Source organism: Protopterus annectens, chromosome 3.part0, assembly GCF_019279795.1.
Source record: "Protopterus annectens isolate FY-2018-M chromosome 3.part0, PAN1.0, whole genome shotgun sequence".
Lineage (NCBI taxonomy): Eukaryota > Metazoa > Chordata > Ceratodontiformes > Protopteridae > Protopterus > Protopterus annectens.
This window is the reverse complement of record NC_056731.1, coordinates 362,638,507-362,657,318: the sequence shown is the minus strand read 5'-3', so window position 1 is coordinate 362,657,318 and position 18,812 is coordinate 362,638,507. Positions and strand designations below refer to the sequence as shown.

Here is an 18,812-nt window from a genome sequence, read left to right as displayed (position 1 = left end):
TCCCCTTCACCCACATTCATTTGAGCCACAACTCGATTGGTCGAACCTCCTCTTCCCTGCCCACAGGGAAATGAATGGTTGGTCTGGGATAGCGTTTCAATGAGGCACGCAAAATCCATTTTTAAACTTCTCATCTCACCACTGAGATTGAGTAAAACTGCTACCACTTCGTTTTGTTGCAAGCGTAAACAATTAAGGTCTGATTGACCTGTACCTCCACCCAAAACCATTTCTCCATTGTAGGTAGCCATCTCCTGTATGCCCAACTCCACAAATGAAAACCAAAAAAAAATAATAAAACAAGTGGAATGAACTGTATATAAAATACTAATAAACACCAACAACAACGGTCCAGGCGACAACAGGAAAATGGTTGTAAAACAGTCATTTTAATCCAAATTCACCACAAGTGCTTTCACACTGACTCAAATGCAGGGCTTTTTCAAGTACAAAGAAAACACATAATACCCCTCCTATTTAACTCCCCCTGAGTATAAAAGGGCACCAAAACATTTAAAGCTGTAAATACACCATCCACATTTACATTTTAAAATGTTCACAAAATATGTCCAAAATAAACCCTTAATAAAATCTCTTCATAGACATAAATTGTACATACATTTTTTAAAATATTTTTTTAAAAATAAACATATATGACTAAAATTGCCCCACAATACTAATACAATAAGATTTATTGGAAAATAAACCACTTATTAAAAATTCATCAAAATTTCTCAGACCTCCTAACCAAATACGGTTTAATGGAAATATGATAATTTAATCCTGGAGGTTGGGTTGCATTTAATTTTATTTGCCAGTAAATCTCCCTACAACAAAGCAAATTCAACCAATCCCCACCCCTGCGATCTACATGAACTTGTTCCAAGATACCAAAACGAAACCCAGGGTGGGTTGGTTCCACATGTAGGTGTCTATACAGTGCACTATTTAAATTATTTTTCCTAATGTTGTAGGTGTGTTCATAAATATGTTTATTACTAATTTTCTTGAGTTTCTTAATTCAACTACTAACTTTTTAAAATTTACATTCAATTTTGACCAGCTAGGAATTGATTATTTAGATGTAAGGATAGATAAAACTGATGGAGGTTTAAGATCCAGGATTCATAGGAAGAACACTTTCAGCAATTCCTATTTGCCCTATAACAGTGATCATCCCTGGAAGCAGAAAAAAAGCATTGTGATGGGCCAGATGATTAGAGCAGCGAGAATGACCTCAGAAGGACTAGATTTTTTTATCTGAAGTTAAATTTATTTCTGAGTTAAAGTGAGAGGTTACCCTGCTAACCTGATAGAAGAGGTTTCAAATGAGGTTATAGCGGTGTGGGGTGTAAAATATCTTCCCCTTTTAGGTAACCCCTCACAGTGCACCATCAAGGAAAAGATTACTGGTGACCAAACCTTTGGGAAAGCATTGGTTTTACAGCACAGTTTTGTGTTTAGGGAAATTCAGGATTTAGTTAAAAGGAATTGGAAAATGCTGAAATTCAATAAGGACATTGTGAGCAAGGTAGGGGAGAGTCCAATGTTTGTTTTTAAAACAGGGACCAACTTAAAAAGGTTTTTTGAAAAGAATAACAACAGGGCTAGTTTTCATGAGGACCAGGGTACGAAAAAGTGTGGAAGATGCGGGTATTGTAAATATATTTGTAAAAAAGTAAAAGTCACCTTGAATAATTACGCAAAGAATAGTGTGTGTTTTAGAAAGGGAAATTGCACCACTAAAGGTATAGTATATCTGGCCTTGTGTAAGGGTTGCCGTAGTTTTTATGTCAGAAAATCAGAAAGGGCACTTAATAAATGCATTTATGAACACACCTACAACATTATGAAAAATAATTTAAATAGTGCACTGTATAGACACCTACATATGGAACCAACCCACCCTGGGTTTCTTTTTGGTATCTTGGAACAAGTTCATGTAGATCGCAGGGGTAGGGATTGGGAGAATTGGCTTTGTTGTAGGGAGATTTACTGGCAAATAAAATTAAATGCAACCCACCCTCCAGGATTAAATGATCATATTTCCATTAAACTGTATTTGGTTAGGAGGTCTGAGAAGTTTTGATGAATTTTTAATAAGTGGTTTATTTTCCAGTAAATCTTATTGTATTAGTATTGTGGGACAATTTTAATCATATATGTTTATTTTAAAAAAAATATTTAAAAAATGTTTTATGTACATTTATATTTATGTCTATGAAGAGATTTTATTAAGGGTTTATTTTGGACATATTTTGTGAACATTTTAAAATGTAAATGTGGATGGTGTATTTACAGCTTTAAATGTTTTGGTACCCTTTTATACTCAGGGGGAGTTAAATAGGAGGGGTATTATGTGTTTTCTTTGTACTTGAAAAAGCCCTGCATTTGAGTCAGGGTGAAAGCGCTTGTGGTTAATTTGGATTAAAAGCACTGTTTTGCAACTATTTTCCTGTTGTTGCTTGGACTGTTGTTGTCAATTATGGGCATGATTAGTTACGAGTATAGAGGGGTTATAACCTTCTTTACTCTAGATGCGATGCCTTTGCTAATCAAAGTGTGCTACATAGAAAGCCTTCCTTACTACAGTAGACACATGGTGGTCAAAGTTAAGGTTGCAGTCTACTTGTGATCCCAGATCCCTTGCCTCTTCGTGACTGTTACAGGACACACACCCACATGCATGCACATACACACTCACACACATACACACACAAATGCACATGCTTTTGGGCAATTTCAAGGATTACCAGTTCACCTATGTCTTGTCTCTGGGATGTAGAAACAAATCAAAGCACCCATACAACACAAGCAAACACATGGTGGCTGATCTGACTCTGCATAGAGGGTAACCCAATTGAGAACTGAACTGAAAAAACAAGCTTTGTGAGGCAGTTAAGCTCTAATTCCTCCTTTCTGGTTGAAGGTAGAGCCGTGAGGTCCACAAGTGCAGGATTCTGCTACCTGCCTACAAATCTCTTAACATCAATTCCTCCAAGTACATGTTGTTTTCTTTCCTTGGTCAAGTAGTATGCTTATTACTTTACGCTATTATGACTGCCTTAGATCACAGTTATGAAACATTACGAGTCCTGTATTTGGTTCAAAAGTTTGAATGTATTATTCTAGTATTTTTTTGAGTTTTAAATTTGCTTTTTTGTTCAGTCACGCTTGGAGCTTTTCCCCTAGGACTGCATTGAAAAATGAGCACTGCCTAGTGGCCTTTCCCCATTATAAAAAATGAATAATTACAGAAGTAAAACTGTTCTGAAATATTAAAAATGCTGTTTCACTGTCCAGTTAACTTGTTTCAGCACCTGTATTCTTAACATGTCGTCATAGTTCTCTTACAAACAATTTATCTAAACGTTTAATGAAAACAGGTGCTGAAAATGCTATAATGACTGCTTAAGCACACTTTTCAAGAGCTGGCATTTTTTTCTATGAGTGAGAGAATTCAAATTTTTCAGCACTTTTGTTTCTTCTCACTGGGGGACTCTGCTTCCATGGAGAGTCTTTCTGTCAACATCATCAGTGTATGCTGCAGTCCTTCATGAGACTTGTACCGGATAGCAAGGCTTGAGGTAAAAAACATGGATTTTTTGCTGAATATGTCAGTGTGAGTTTTATTCTTTATTTAGGTGACAGCTACTCTGAAGATACACATTATTTCTGTAAATTATAGACTGGTTTGAAGTACTCAGCCTTTAAAAATAGTTTTATATGTCCATTTATTTTTGTTTTCTTTTAGTTTCCAGAATGCCATTAAGATTACCTGTTCTTGTAAGTTGGTTATGGAATAGTCAGAATGTAGTTTACTGTTTTATTTAAGCGGTCTACTGTCATGCCAGTATTTTAGTATACTTCAAAACTTTGTACTCAATACTGTTTCCTCAAACAATACAGGTGAGTTGGGTTTAGCACCATTGGAGGTCATATGAGGATGCCAAGGAGCATTATTTTTCTTACTCACCTACCCAAGGGCAAAGGGACATGTTTTCACCAGTTTTGGAAGAAAAAGCAGAAGTTTTAACTTAAAACAAATATATATATATAAATATACAGAGTTGTTTATTTTATTATTTTTTCATAGGTGAACAATAAGAACTATATGATATAAATACACATTGTTTAAAGGTGATGCATTTTGTTTATATTTTCTATGTTTTTATACAAGGTTATAATTTAAGTGGTATACTATGAAATGGCCTTTTAAGAACTTAATTGTACATTTGCATAATTGGTTGATTGTAAGCATTTGAATGGAGCAGAAATTTGTATATAAGGAATCGGAGGGAAGGGGTATTTTATCTGATAAAATCACTTTTAAAGGGACTTAAGCGCTTATGAATATACAGTGTTTGTTTATTCAGTAAAATTGTATCACTCTTCATGGAGAGTTGACCTGCTCTGAGGACCTTTTTAATTTTTCACCGTGGATTGACAATTTTTTAGTTGTGAAACTGAAAGCTTCAATTTGCCATTGCACGTGGAGCATGAGGGTGGGGAAAGCATAGGTCTTAACAAAAAAAAAACATCTGTATAACAACAAGGATGACAGAGCATCTCCTCTCTTAACTTGGACCAGGCAGTATATCAGATTAAAATGTTACTTGGGAACAAGAGATTGAGCTGCGGCACCAGCAGCAGCAGATAATAGGGTGTAAAAATTTAAATCAAAAGTATGTTTAACTTGGTAGCAGCCGTGCTGCTTGTGCTTCATATTATTTAAACAAAATGTATTAATTTACATACAGTGGCGTTTTTGCTTTGTTACACTCCTGTAATTACGTCTTATGTCTTTTTGTGCATGTAACTTACTTGTTTGCAATAGTACTATATGATGGTCTAGTAATGGGTGTTTTTGACAGTATAAGATGGTGTCACTGTTTTTATCCTATTTTGCTTCTATAAAATAATGTCTCAAGTATTGCATGGCTGTAACTTTTTTTTTTTTTTTTTTTTTTTTTTTGTAATTAGAACTGTTCTCCTCCCTGGATCATCTTCTTACCCAGTCAGACTATACCAGTAAACTAATGTAAACAACTAAAAAAAAAACAAAGTAAGTGACTATGACCAGTAAACCATCCCCAGGATTCAGCAAACTCTGCATGGCATGCAGGAATAGTGCAGGAGCTGCTGGAGGCAATATGGCCTCCAAGAGATCCAGGAACAAGCTCCTGGGATGTGCACGAGCGCACCTGCATTATTCCTGCATGGACACAGCTCCTGTATGCAAATTACCCCATTTGCAGGTGAAAACCATGCAAATGAGGTGAATTTGCGATCCAGGAAGCTGGCAGCCGGCCGTGCAGGACTAGTGTAGACTGCAGAAATCTAATCTGTTAGTAACCGAGTACATTTCTGCAAACTACAAAACGGAGCCATGACAGCTCCACATAAAGGGTGTATATAATGTGGAAAGCATGCCAATGGCCAAATGTATGGTCATTGGCATGGAAAGCAGTTGCAAAAAAAAAAAAATATTTTAGCCGATTTCGGCTGTTTACGCATAGGGCAGCGGCGCACAAAAGGGATTGGGCTAAAAAAAAAATTGAAATAAGCATTCTATCCAGAATCATACCTTTGCCATTATACTCAATGGCAGGCAGAAGACAACATGGCCAGTGAATAGTGGTTGCTAAGGGGGAAGGCTCAGTGTCAGACTTGCAACTAGGCATTAGCAGGCAATCCTATGGAAATGAGGGGAATGATACTGAATCCCAGATTCCCCCTCCTGGCTAGCCAGCACCCAACCGTGTAGGTGCAGGAAGACCATGGTGCAAGCCTAAGAGCTAGCTGACATCATAGAGGGGTGTGTCAGGCATACTGTAAGCTTATTGGAGCCCTGTGGCTTGGGTTTGCCCTTAGCTTAGCAGAGCTTAGCAAGGGGGTGTGTCTGAAGCTGCCAAGCACTCTTTACATTGCCCAAGCGGGTGTGCATGCCATGCACAGTGTTTTAAAGGAAAAAAAGTAAACCAGGAAATAGCAGCTCTGTGCACATCTGAGCACTGTGTTTGCGTTGCGCGCCCCTGGGCTTAAACAGGAAGGCAATGGGAAGGGAAAACAGCTGTGGGAAGGTAATCAAGGAGAACTAGCATAGCTGGCAGGTGAAATATATCAGAATTAGCCAATTACAGAGGCAGCAGCCCAGCCCAGCACACCACTACAAATTATGCAAACACCTTTCCCTCTGGTTTTTCCCACAAACTCTACACCACCGGTGTACACAAGTGGGGAAATTTTACCAAACAAAAGCAACAAAATGATAGGGGCTGCAGCAGCTATCATAAATCAACATGTGGAAGAGGCTGAGGGTGGTGAAGATGAGAATGCTGACAACCAACCCACAGTGAGGGGAAGAAGAGTGTGCAGACTCAGGGTAACCTACCACGGGCTACATGAGCTTGAGATAGTGGAGCGCAATAGGGTGGACAGGGACCTCCTACAGCAAATTGTTGAGCTGTGCCGGCCACACCTCACACACAGAACCAAACAAGGGAAACCCATCCCAGTGGATACCAAGGTATGTGTAGGCCTTTGAATACTAGCCACAGTTACCTTCCAAAGGCCAACTGGGGATATCATGGGGATCTCACAGGCATCCGCATCCAGGGTACTCCACCAGTTCCTGAATGCCATGTCAGCACATGCCGGTGAGCATGCATATTTCCAGAACAGCCATGAGGCGTTGACCAGCAATATACGTCTCTTCCCCCAAATAGCAGAATACTCTGAGGTAGTGGGTGCTATAGACTGCACGCACATATGCATCAAAGCACCACCCGGTGAGCGGGATAAGGTCTACATCAACCGCAAGGGCTTCCCCTCCATCAACTGCCAGGTTGTGTATGATGCCCAGGGCATTATAATGAATGTGTGTGCTGGTTGCCCTGGAAGCTATCTCATCTCCCACATCTGGCATATGACAAAGCTGTACCAGAGATTTCCCAATGGGGACATCCCTTACAGCCACCTAGTGGGGATGCTAGTTATGCACTGGAGCCGTAGCTGATGACACTCATCAGAAATGCACACACACCCAAACAAGAACTCCATAATGAGGCACACACATACACCAGAATCATAATATTGCATGTGTTTGGGATGCTCAAGTCACTGTTCTGGTGCTTGGACCAAATTGTCATCGTATGTGCCATGCTATACAATATGATCCTGTGGAAACAGCTGCAGCAGGAATAGCGCAGGGCAAGGCCACACAGCCCCCCACCATTGCCAAGGTCTGCACAGGCACAGAGTGACTCGGAGGCGGAACAACCTGAGCCTGTCCCAGTAGGCAGAAGGAGGCATGTCCAGTATGCCCAGACCGTGGCAAAGAGGCAATGCATAGCACATACACTGACACGGTAGGAACCCAGGGAATGACACCTCACTCTGACTTGCACATACAGTAAAAGGGATGCCAAACATGATACTACCTGTGCTTAACCATGTATAGGGAATGTACTATGTTCATCTGACGTTGTCAGCCCTCCAGCACCATCCTCAATACTGGCACAGCCACAAGGTAAGTCACTCTCCCTATCAATTTCCGAGTAGTATGTGTTGTTACTTGTATCTATGATATGGATGTGAGCATGCAAGGGAATATGGTGGCTGAATGAGAAGCCAGCAGATAGTAGACACCTATAGTGGCAGCCTGAGAACTATAACAAATACTGGTGTCACCATAGTAGCCAGTACTAGACAAGGTGACAAAACTCACTGCAGGAAATGTGGTGGGCCACATGTGTGTCCATAGGACACACACATGCCAGTCAAGGAGGCTTACATACCCAACAACAGTCTCAGCCAGCAGGACGGGTGTAGACAAACACAAACAAAGGCTGTGCTAAGGCCTCTGATTGATGGCTATATAGAACATACCCTCTCCAGACCTACACAGACTACAACAGGTCAGGCAGTGGGATGTTAGTTCTGAAGGGTAAGAAGTCTGAATCTGAAATGTAGGTCAATCAAACCTAAGGCCTGTAGTACACTGATATGCCTCTAGTCAGCATGATAGATCAGAATACAGAATGAAATGGAGTACCTGAAATACCAGTACAGTCATAGCAAATGTGTACAAGTGTCAGGTGTGGCCTCCCCAATCCTATGTAGAAATGTAGTAACATGTATGTGTAGGTATAATAACAATGGAGCACAGATTACCTGAGCCTGCCAAAGTAGCAGGATAGATTGTAGCATGTGTATAATATGCAGGGCTGTGTGTGTTAGGTTCGTGTGTGTTGTATATTGTTTGAGAGTGGTCAGCATGTAGGCATGGTGAGGTTTGTCCTGGTGGCCATTGGCTAGTACTGCCGATGACGGGGCCAAGTTCTCACAACTGCAGTGCCAAAAACAATGCATCCCAGCAAAACACATTCCAGCAGTAAGCCATAGTAAATGTTTGGAAGTAATATCTGTCACCATCTGAAAGATGGACATTTTATGAATGTGGGCCCAGACATACAAACAGTACACAGGGGAAAGTACCCCAGACAGACAGTGTATAATATGTTACTTTCAAAAGGATACACCTTTGGAATTCTACATACAAGTTAGCAGCACATTAGTTGGGTTTGTAGCAGGAAATACCGAAGTCATTTGGCCAAACACTGGCAGATCACAAAGGTCACAGGTATGAAGTATTGAGAAATGCTGATGTCCCTGCACAAGCCAGCAAGTGGAATGCCCCATGCATATCTGTGAGTCAGATGCAAGTAGTGTCCATAGCACACATGCACCCAGCTTACCCCACCATCACCCACAGGTACCTCTCTGGTCTTATCCCTGCTATTGGAAATGAGTACAATATGACCCCCATATCTGTATGGCAGTAGCCAAAGAATGCAGCATGCAGAACAGGTGTCCCATGCAGGGGTGTCCCTAGCTGTAAGCAGCACCCTGCCAGCATCCACACCACTGGCTCAATAATGACAGAAAGTATTGGTGTTAACACCTTGCATGCCCACCCTGTCACCCCAGGGGAATATAGTGTCTTGTAGTCTGGAACTGTAGGAGTGACACAATGCAACGGCCTGCTACAGCTGACCTGCATCACTACCAAACGGCCTCCAGTCCTTTGCCAGAGACCTGTGTCTCACCCGTACTGCCAATGTATGTTATGTCATGAACTCCCAAATAACAACATAACACAGTCCACAAAACCCAAATGCAAGGCCATGTGGACAAATCCCAGTAACATGTCCACCATGTCCTACAGCATGAACTGTGGACCAACACAGAATTACTGCTGGGATGAGGTGATAACTATAGGGAACTTATCAGATAATGTTTGCATAATGTTTGGAAGAGGACAGAATAATGGGGGGGGGGGTAGGAGCATGGCCGGCATGGAGTATGTGAAGTCCAAAACTCAGCCATGCGCACATACTATCCCTGCCTGCAAACGCAGGAATGGGTGGCTACAAACCTGCTCGTGAACCACAATGTGAAGGGGTAATGTCCAGAAGTATGACCCCTACCTCTGGGTAACCTGTGTGAATCTGTACAGCTGTGAGATATGGCCACAGCAGGATATGGCCATACTGAGACATTGATGGATGTATAAGCATGGGATCCTCAGCCACCACTGTACCAAGGTGCTGAACCGTTTACACAGACCCAGCAGCAAGTGTCTGCAGCTTCCCCTCCAGGCTGCAAATCACAATACTGGACACAGCTGCATTCACCCTGTGTTCCCCAGGACATTACTGCAAGCAAATATGTATACCCGACAGTACTTGGTGACATAAAACATCACAGTGTAAAACTGTACATATGTCTGAATATCTCTGCTAACACCAAGACCATGTATCAGAAGCAGCACAGACACAGTTACCTACAGTAACCCACTATCCTTTGCCCATTTTAACCCCATATTTTCAACCAATCTACAGATATCCTGCAGAAACAGGTTGCTAGCTGTAGGTGTAAAACACAAAAGCATGTACTGGAGTAGAACCTACCTGCAATGGATTCACACATTCAATACAGAAGGTCATATTGGGCATGCTCCCACACTTAGAGAAACGAAGCCCATGTCTGGCAACAACAGTGGGCTATACATATCTGATAGTCACAGATGTTTGTGCACACACTCCTCAGTACACACCAGTCATACTTTGCACACACATTAGATAGGAATACACACATATATCCAAGGACAACACACTATAATAGGCCAAAATTACACATACATAGATGTGTGGAAGAGAGTGAGAGATAGTGACAAAGAGCCTGCCATCATGAAGCCTGACCCACCCAGCACACATTCAATTGGCTAAAAGCACATGATGTGCAAATGTCAATCACTGTAGGCATTTGCCTCTGGTATCCCTCAGGACTATAGTGTTTGTGGTGCTTGTGATAACTGTGTAACATGACTGTACAAGTCAGTAGTCCTCTAGCAGTTGTATACACGTACCTGTGGAATATAAACCTGTGTGTGCCTGAGTGTTGTGTGTCTGCTTCCAGATGAATGGGTTATGGCCCATGCACACACACTGAACTCCCCATTGCCCTGTTATGGTAAGCCTGCTGATGTCTTTACCTTGAAATACACCTTTGGGGAAGTAGCAGCCCTATAAGCACCGTGGCGTGTGCTATAACTGTGTAATGCTACCGTGTGATGTACTAGTTAGGTAGGAGTTCTAATCCCCGACATGACAACTGTGTGTTTGTGTAGGGATCTATGCTTTTGATGCCATTCACACTCACTACAATTTCAAATGTCCTACTTCGGCAGGGCTGCTGATGTCATTCACTTTGAAATATATCTTTGGGGAAGGAGTAGCCCAGTAATCACCGTAGCACATCCTATAACTCTGTAATGCTGTAGTGTGATGTTGCTAGTTAGGAAGGAGCTCTATTCTCAGACATGGCATCTGTAGAACCTTGTGTGTGTGTTTATCTGTGTAGAGATCAATGCTTTTGAGGCCATTCACAGTCACTACAACTTCCATTGCCCTATTTTGGTAAGCCTGTTGATGTCATTTACTTTGAAATACACCTTTGGGGAAGGAGTATTCCAGTAAACTCTGTGGTGCGTCCCATATCTGCATAATGCTGTAGTGTGATATACTAGTTAGGTAGGAGTTCTATTCCGAGACATGGCAACTGTGAAACTTTGTCTTTGTGTAAAGATCAATGTTTTTGTGGCCATTCACAGTCACTAGGCACACCTAAAAATGGAGAACATTGATATCTGTGCAGTAACAGATACCTGATCCAAGGCTCCAGAGAGCACCCTTAAAATGCCAGGTACAGCTCTCACCACACCCGTCGGCCACCAAACCAGGACCAAAACAATAAAGGTGGAGGAGTGTCCATATTCACCAAGGATTTTCACACCACCAGGCTACTTGCCCAACAGAATGTGTCTGAAATATCTCTGGGGCAACTAACGCTAAGTCAGACTGCAATCCACATTGTATAGCTTGCTACAGATCCCCCACCATGCCCCAAGATTCCCACTACAGCTTTTGAAACATACTGGGAAATATGATGCAACCAAACACCCTAATACTGGGAGACTTACACTACCCTGCCATTAACTGGGAAAAATACTTGTGCACCAACACGTGTGCCCAATGGTTCTTGGAAGTCATAATTCCCAATGCCCTGCATCAAGTAACCCATAGTCCCACCAGGGGCTCAAATATTCTAGACCTGGTCATTACCAACGTGGGAAATAAATGCTCCACACCTTTGGTCACCCCATCGGTAGTCAGGTCTGCCCATGAGCCAATCACTCTTAACATCCACATCCCTCCCCCACACCCCAGTAAGAAAACCTCTGTACCTCACATCTCCAAAGCCAATGTCATCTTACACATGTCAGACATGACTAATGTCATGACACCCGTGCAGATGGGAACTGAAAGGATGACTGCTGAATCCTACATGAAGGCACTGTACAAGCACAACCACGCATGCATGAATTGTGCCATCCAATATAGAACCAAGATGCTCCCTACCAAGACAAGGAAGCCAATGTGGTAGCCCCCTGCCATAAAAATATTGTACAACAAAAAGAAGAAACTGTCGCAGACACGGGGGAATTTCCAGGATGCAAAATACTCCCTTACCAGCCAGGGTAAGAAGCTGAGATCCCTCATAATATCCACCAAAGCTAGTTACGAACATAATATAGTCAAAGATGCCAAAGACAACTGCAAACCGTTTCATAGCTATGTCAGGAATCTAAATAGCAATGCTCAGATCTGCAGTCAGCTACAACAGGATGGTATTAAATATACTGCTCCCAAGGATATTGCCAATATCCTGGCAGATCGATTCAGTGCTAACTGCACCCCCCTCCCACCACAGAAAGGGCCCATCTCAACACTGAAAGACTACCAGATTCTGGTAATAATGGCCACATAGGTAAAAAACACACTCTCCAGAGCTAAGATAACAGCAGCCATGGAACCAATTAACATCCCGGGCTGTGTACTACATGAGCTACAAAATGAACTGGCACCTCACCTACGTGCCATGTCTAATCATAGCCACACCTCAGGCTTTGTGCCCACTGTGTGGCACACAGCTACAATTATCCCAGTCCACAAGGGGGGATCCACCTTGGATCCTGGGAATGGATCCTGGGAACTACAGCCCCAGCAATATGACGTGCCTGCTCTGCAAGACCATGGAATGTATTATCATGGAAATTAAAACCAAAGACATTGGCAACCTGCAAAGACTGGACCCCAAGCAGTTTGGGTTTGTGAAGGGCCAATCATGTCACTTCAACCTGATTGACAACTGTGAATCAGTCTCCAGAGCTGTGGACGAGGGTAAGGTGCTTCACACATTCTTTCCAGACCTTGCCAAGGCCTCCTACACCATCCCCCAATCTGGAATCATAGATAAATGTATCAAGCTGGCCATTAATCCCTATGTCACCCGATGGGCTGCCAACTGCTGTACCGACAGAACCCACACTGGAAATGTAGGTGACACCAACCCCAGCCCCAAACAAGTGACAGTTGAGTACCTTAGTGTTCAGTCCTGGCACCGCCCTTGTTTGGCATCTACTGCTCTGTAGTACAGTCCAACATTAAGGGACTCTGGCAAACAAAGGTCACAGATGACTGCACACTGGCAGCCAATATTGAATCCCCACATGATTGATATTCTACAGAAGGGTCTTACAGAAATACATGATTGGTGCCTGAGCCATGGCCTCAAGATCATTGCCAAGAAATGTATAGTTATCCCCTTTGGGAAGGGACATGTAACCTGTGAAGTACCACATAGGTGGCAGTACACTAAACACCTAAAGTGTGATAAGAGACTTAGGGACACAGGTGGACAGTGGTCTCTGCTTTGATAACCACATCACCACAACAGATAGGAAATCCACCTATGTGGCAAACCTCATCACTAACGGCTTTACATCCAGGAAAAAGGAGGCTATTGTCCCATTGTAGTCATCTCTCAGTAGACCCAGTACAGACTACAATGGCCCGTTATGTATGCACCTTGCAAGACATTTGCAACAACTAGAAAGGCTGCAGACATACCCCACTAAAGGAATCACAGGCTTAAACCAGATGCCCTATGCTGACCGTCCGAAAATCATCCAGCTATACTCTGTCACATATTGTGTTCTCAGAGGCGATCTCTGCTTAACATACCATGCCATGTCAAACCCACAGCTGCTGGACATGCTACACTTAAAGAATTCCAAACCCTCACAGCCACATGCTCCAGGGATCCAACTCTTGTCATCACAATGAACAATACATGCTGGAGGGATGTGTTCCTGACCCTGAGACTCCCCAGACTCTGGAGTAGACTGCCCATACATGTCAAGCAGAGTGCCTCTTTTGGCCCTCTTTTTAAAAGGAACCTGGACGATTGGATGGCAGATAGTAAATAGGCTCCGGGGTTCATGTCAATTGCCCTGCTAGGCAGGGGTCCAGGGAAGTAAATATTGTGGAAGACATAGCCAGGGAATTGTCATGGCTAGGCATGTATAGGCCCTAGGGTTGATAGCCTAGTACCAGCCTATGAAGCTATGACCTACACTTTCCATTGTTCAACCTTGGCAAGGCTGTTGATGTCATTCACTTTAAAATACACCTTTGGGGAAGGACTCGCCAAGTAAGCTCCATGGCATGTGCTATAACTACGTAATGCTGTAGTGTAAAGTACTAGTTAGGTAGGAGTTCTAATTAAAAACGTGGCAAGTATAAAAGTTTGTGTGTGTTTGTTTTTGTAGGGATCAGTGCTTTTGAGGCCATTCACAGTCACTACAACTTCCATTGCCCTACTTTGGCAAGCCTGCTGATGTCATTCACTTTGAAATACACCTTTGGGGAAACACTAGCCCAGTAAGCTCCTTGGCACATGCTATAACTGTGCAATGCTGTCATGTTATGTACTAGTTAGATAGGAGTTCTAATCCCAGACAGGGCAACTGTGAAACTTGGTGTGTGTGTTTGTCATACATATCCTGTGTGGAGATAGCTGTTCATAGGTTCATAGGTTAATACTAGGCTAACTGCCCTTATGAGCCATTTTAAGCCTAGCCAATTACCGCATGTCAGAATCAAATGCTGCACCTTGTGTTTCTAAGGTAAGCACCTTAACCATTACGCAACCTCCCACCCCTTGAGTGTGTAACAGGACTCATTGTGGAGTGGGTTTTGCAAATTTCTTATATGGTGGGCCTATTATATGTCACATTGTCCACCTTACAAGGATAATAGATGTCAATCAACAGAGAGGCTGGGATAGACAATCCATACCCCTACGTGTGACATCATGACTTGGGGGAACAATGTAGGCAACCCTTGTATTACCCAGAAAACACTCCCCACCCATGGCTCATACACAAATACACGTGACTAGGCAACAACCACTATATTGGTAGCTCCCTCTTTATTGCCCACAGATAGTAACCATGGTGAGATTGCAGTGGACTACAGAGGACATAGCACCTGTCCCATCCCTACAATAGGCAAATCATTGCATACAGTGCTCCTTCGCTATGTTCCCCACTGGATGCCTGCAACAACTGTAGAGCTAGCAAATGTAACCCACAAAGGACATACCATGCCTTATACACATGCCCTGTATGGACAGATGCCACTGACACCAGGGAATACCTGTATCATGCTGTCAATGTAGGTGCAGGGTCAACCTGGTGTCCATTGCCAGTTCTCACCACAAGGTCAGAAATGGCACATCTGATGATAACAGTCTGTCTACACAACATGCCCCAGACATCACAGGTACACTTCCACATGTCACAGAACATGCATGTGGGACGTGTGCACATCCCAGACACTGTCCATGTTATGGAATATAGAACACATACATGGCAAGCATTGCACAGCACTGACCACCCACAATAGTAACCCAGATGACTGGATGGTGAATACAATACCCACCTGTGTGGGCCAATCCAGACACTACACCCCTGAGCCACACTGCAGACCATTGTCATGTGGCCTGATGCCAAGGTATACCCTTTACCTAGCCTTGTACAGCCTTCTGGCACAGTCAACCACTACACACCTGTGAAGCAATGCACCCATGCATGTCAGTACTGGCAAACCTGTGCATGTGTGTGTGTGTGTGTGTGTGTGTGTGTGTGTGTGTGTGTGTGTGTGTGTGTGTATGTGTGGAGTACAATGATTTGGGCACCATTCACACTCACTACACCTCCCATTGGCCTACTGAAGCATGCCTTCTGATGTCAGACAGCTTGACATACCCTTTGCTCATATATCTTCCTGATAACCCCTGTGGTGCATGTGATACCTGCGTATTACTGTGTTGTGGCAAACTAGTTAGGAAGTCTAATCCTGACCCTGTCAACTGTGATAATGTGTGAGTCCCTGAGAGAGTGTAGCTGTGTTGACCTTGACACCTGTTCTTGTGGACAGGCATGTGTACTACACCTACCTCATCCCTCCTTTATCACTGTTGCTGATGTCACTCACCATCGAATATACTTTTGGACAGCTTCCCAACATGTAAGCTCTGTGGCGCATGCAATAACTGCATAGACATGTGATAGCAATACATAGTTAAGGAGGGGTTTGAAACCCGGTACGGGTAAGTGTGTGACACATGCTTAGGTTTTACTCTCCTAACCCCTCCCTGTCGTACTTTGTCTCTGTCTGTCTCTCTCACTTCCTCTCTGGTGGATGTGCAGAAGTACACCTGCTTTGCTTAGGCAGCAGCTTGTGTTTTGTAAGTGATTCTCATGATCAGGTGATGGCCTCTGCAAGAATTACAGTCCCCGACTAGCTGATTGCATGTGGAACAGCTGTGATAACATTCCCATAGCCAATTGCATGGAAACACACTCCTATAACTAGGAACATCATGTGGGTGTTGGCCCTTTTCTTTCACTGTGAGCGGGGCTTCATGTCTATGTTTGGCAAACAGCATCACAGATGGTAGTGGGATATACCTCTAACAACATACACTGTGGAGACCAGCCAACAAACAGGAGGGGAATGTTGCAGACATGACTACAGAATGTAAGTGTTGCTCTTCTGCATTGGGAGTAATGGTGGTTTAACAGGGTTTGTGTGGATATGGCTGGTCTAAATTATTTAATACCTGTCATGACAGTGTTATGTGTTTGAGGAAACTCCCACCTGCAGGGTTATCTGCAGACTGGCCAGTGTTTGGATCTTATGTGTCTTGTGTTGCCCACAGATCACCTATCTTAGAACTGCAGAAGCATAGTCTGCGAATTGTAGTCAGTATATGGTGACAGTCATGAGAGTTACTGACTTCATATCCATCATAAGACATATGTCACAACAAACCCTGTTACATCAGTAAATGTATGAGGTTATCGCAGCAACATGCCAATATCGGCCCTGTGTTTGTGCCTCCAGCCACAAGTCTGTTAACCTTTGTACATATGTCATGCAGTAAGAGGTGCATATGTTCTGTACACTATTATGTATTGACATCATACCTGATAACAAGCCAGTCAGATATCAGACTGCTAGACATGTTATGCATAGTAGGGGTTATATTTGAGGGCATAACCTGGGCATTCTGTTATTATGTGTACAGTAGTGAGGTCTGGGTACTTATGGTGATTGTCGACAGTATATGCATTGCAAATACATACCTTGACCTGTGTACAGACTGTGGTAGATGTCATTGTTCTTGGTCCTGTTCTATCTGATGTTACATGCTGCTCCAGTATATGGCACCCTATTGACTTACATGTATAGGGCCAAACACACACACGTCCCATACCACAGACAGGCATCGGACCACACTGTGTTGTGGCCCAGTATATGTAGGGTTAGTGTGTAAGTGGCACATATGAGGATGGTGTTGATCAGAAAGTCCGTGTATTGTAATATTAAGCTTGCTTACCATATGTGGCTGTGGCTGTGTTCACATTGGTTGCAGGTACGCACTTTTCCACAGGTGTCTGTTACTCTGTGCCTGTAGAGCCTGCTATATTTGCAGGTACATGTGTATTCCCCCATAAGAAATGTAGGCCATTGTTGTGGCAGTGTGCCTGTAGTTTGCACAGTGCTTTGTTACATGCCTTGCGGCTTAGTGTAATTACCCAGTGTGATGTTATGTCCAGATATTTGCCAGATGTACTGCTGCCAGGCTACCATAACTGTCATGTATTTCTGACAAAGCAGTGGGATGCTGTACAGATGTATGTCACTAACTAGTGGGTAGTATGGCCATGTGATCTCTGCACCACCGGTTATTATGTCAGGACAGATAGGAGTGTGTGAATGCATAAACTGTGTGGGCATATGTAGTCCAGTATTTACGTGATATACCCATGTACATGGCTGCTAACATCCACATTGTCAGGTATGGTCCACATGTCTTGCACTAAGGGGATCTGTGTATACCTCTGGACTGACCAGAGTGTGCCAAACCATCCACATTTATTGGTCATATCTCTGCTGTAGTCCACAGGATAATTACTGTGATATCAGTGGTACTGTACTAAGATGACCTAAGGATATCTGTCAATAACTGATGGCGTACATGTCAATAGCAGATGTGACCTCCCACACACATGTCTGTTAAGACAACCCCTGTTACAGTAGCAACAGTCTACATATATACCTGCAATACATACATGATATCCCCTTGCACTAAGAGGTTGAGACTGTTGGTGCTGAGGTATGACTCCACTCCATGTTCTGGACATGTGGTAAATATATGTGTGTTTTTGTGTGTATGTATGTGTGTGTGTGTATATATATATATATATATATATATATATATATATATATATATAGATTAGATATATACACATCTATATATGTCTACACATATACAGATATATAGATATATATGTACATGTAGTTATAGATATCTACATATATATCACTATATATATATATATATATATATATATATATATATATGTATACACATATATGATGTACGTGTATATATATATATATATATATGTACACACATATATGATGTACGTGTGTGTGTGTGTGTGTGTGTGTGTGTATATGTATATATATATATATATATATATATATATATATATATATATATGTATACAGAGAGATTTTATATATGGTCATATATATGCTGCACTATATAGATGTATATAAATATATATGTGTATGTACATGTAGACATATATCTACGTATGTACATGTACATATCCATATCCTTGTCATGTGTAAATATTACTGTTGTGTACACCTTCCCAGATGTATGACACCATATGTATCTGATATGTGTATATTTAGATATAACATATGTGATGCAACAGTAATATCACTAGCAAGTACTACACAAATGTAGAAGTCACAACAATT

At 42.4% G+C, this 18,812-nt stretch overlaps 1 protein-coding gene across 1 annotated transcript in view; it reads left to right on the top strand.

The window, feature by feature from the left end:
- GLI3 (GLI family zinc finger 3) overlaps positions 1-18,812 on the top strand; it is a 1,844,924-nt gene that overhangs the window by 20,065 nt on the left and 1,806,047 nt on the right. The gene's annotated exons all lie outside the window — the stretch shown is intronic.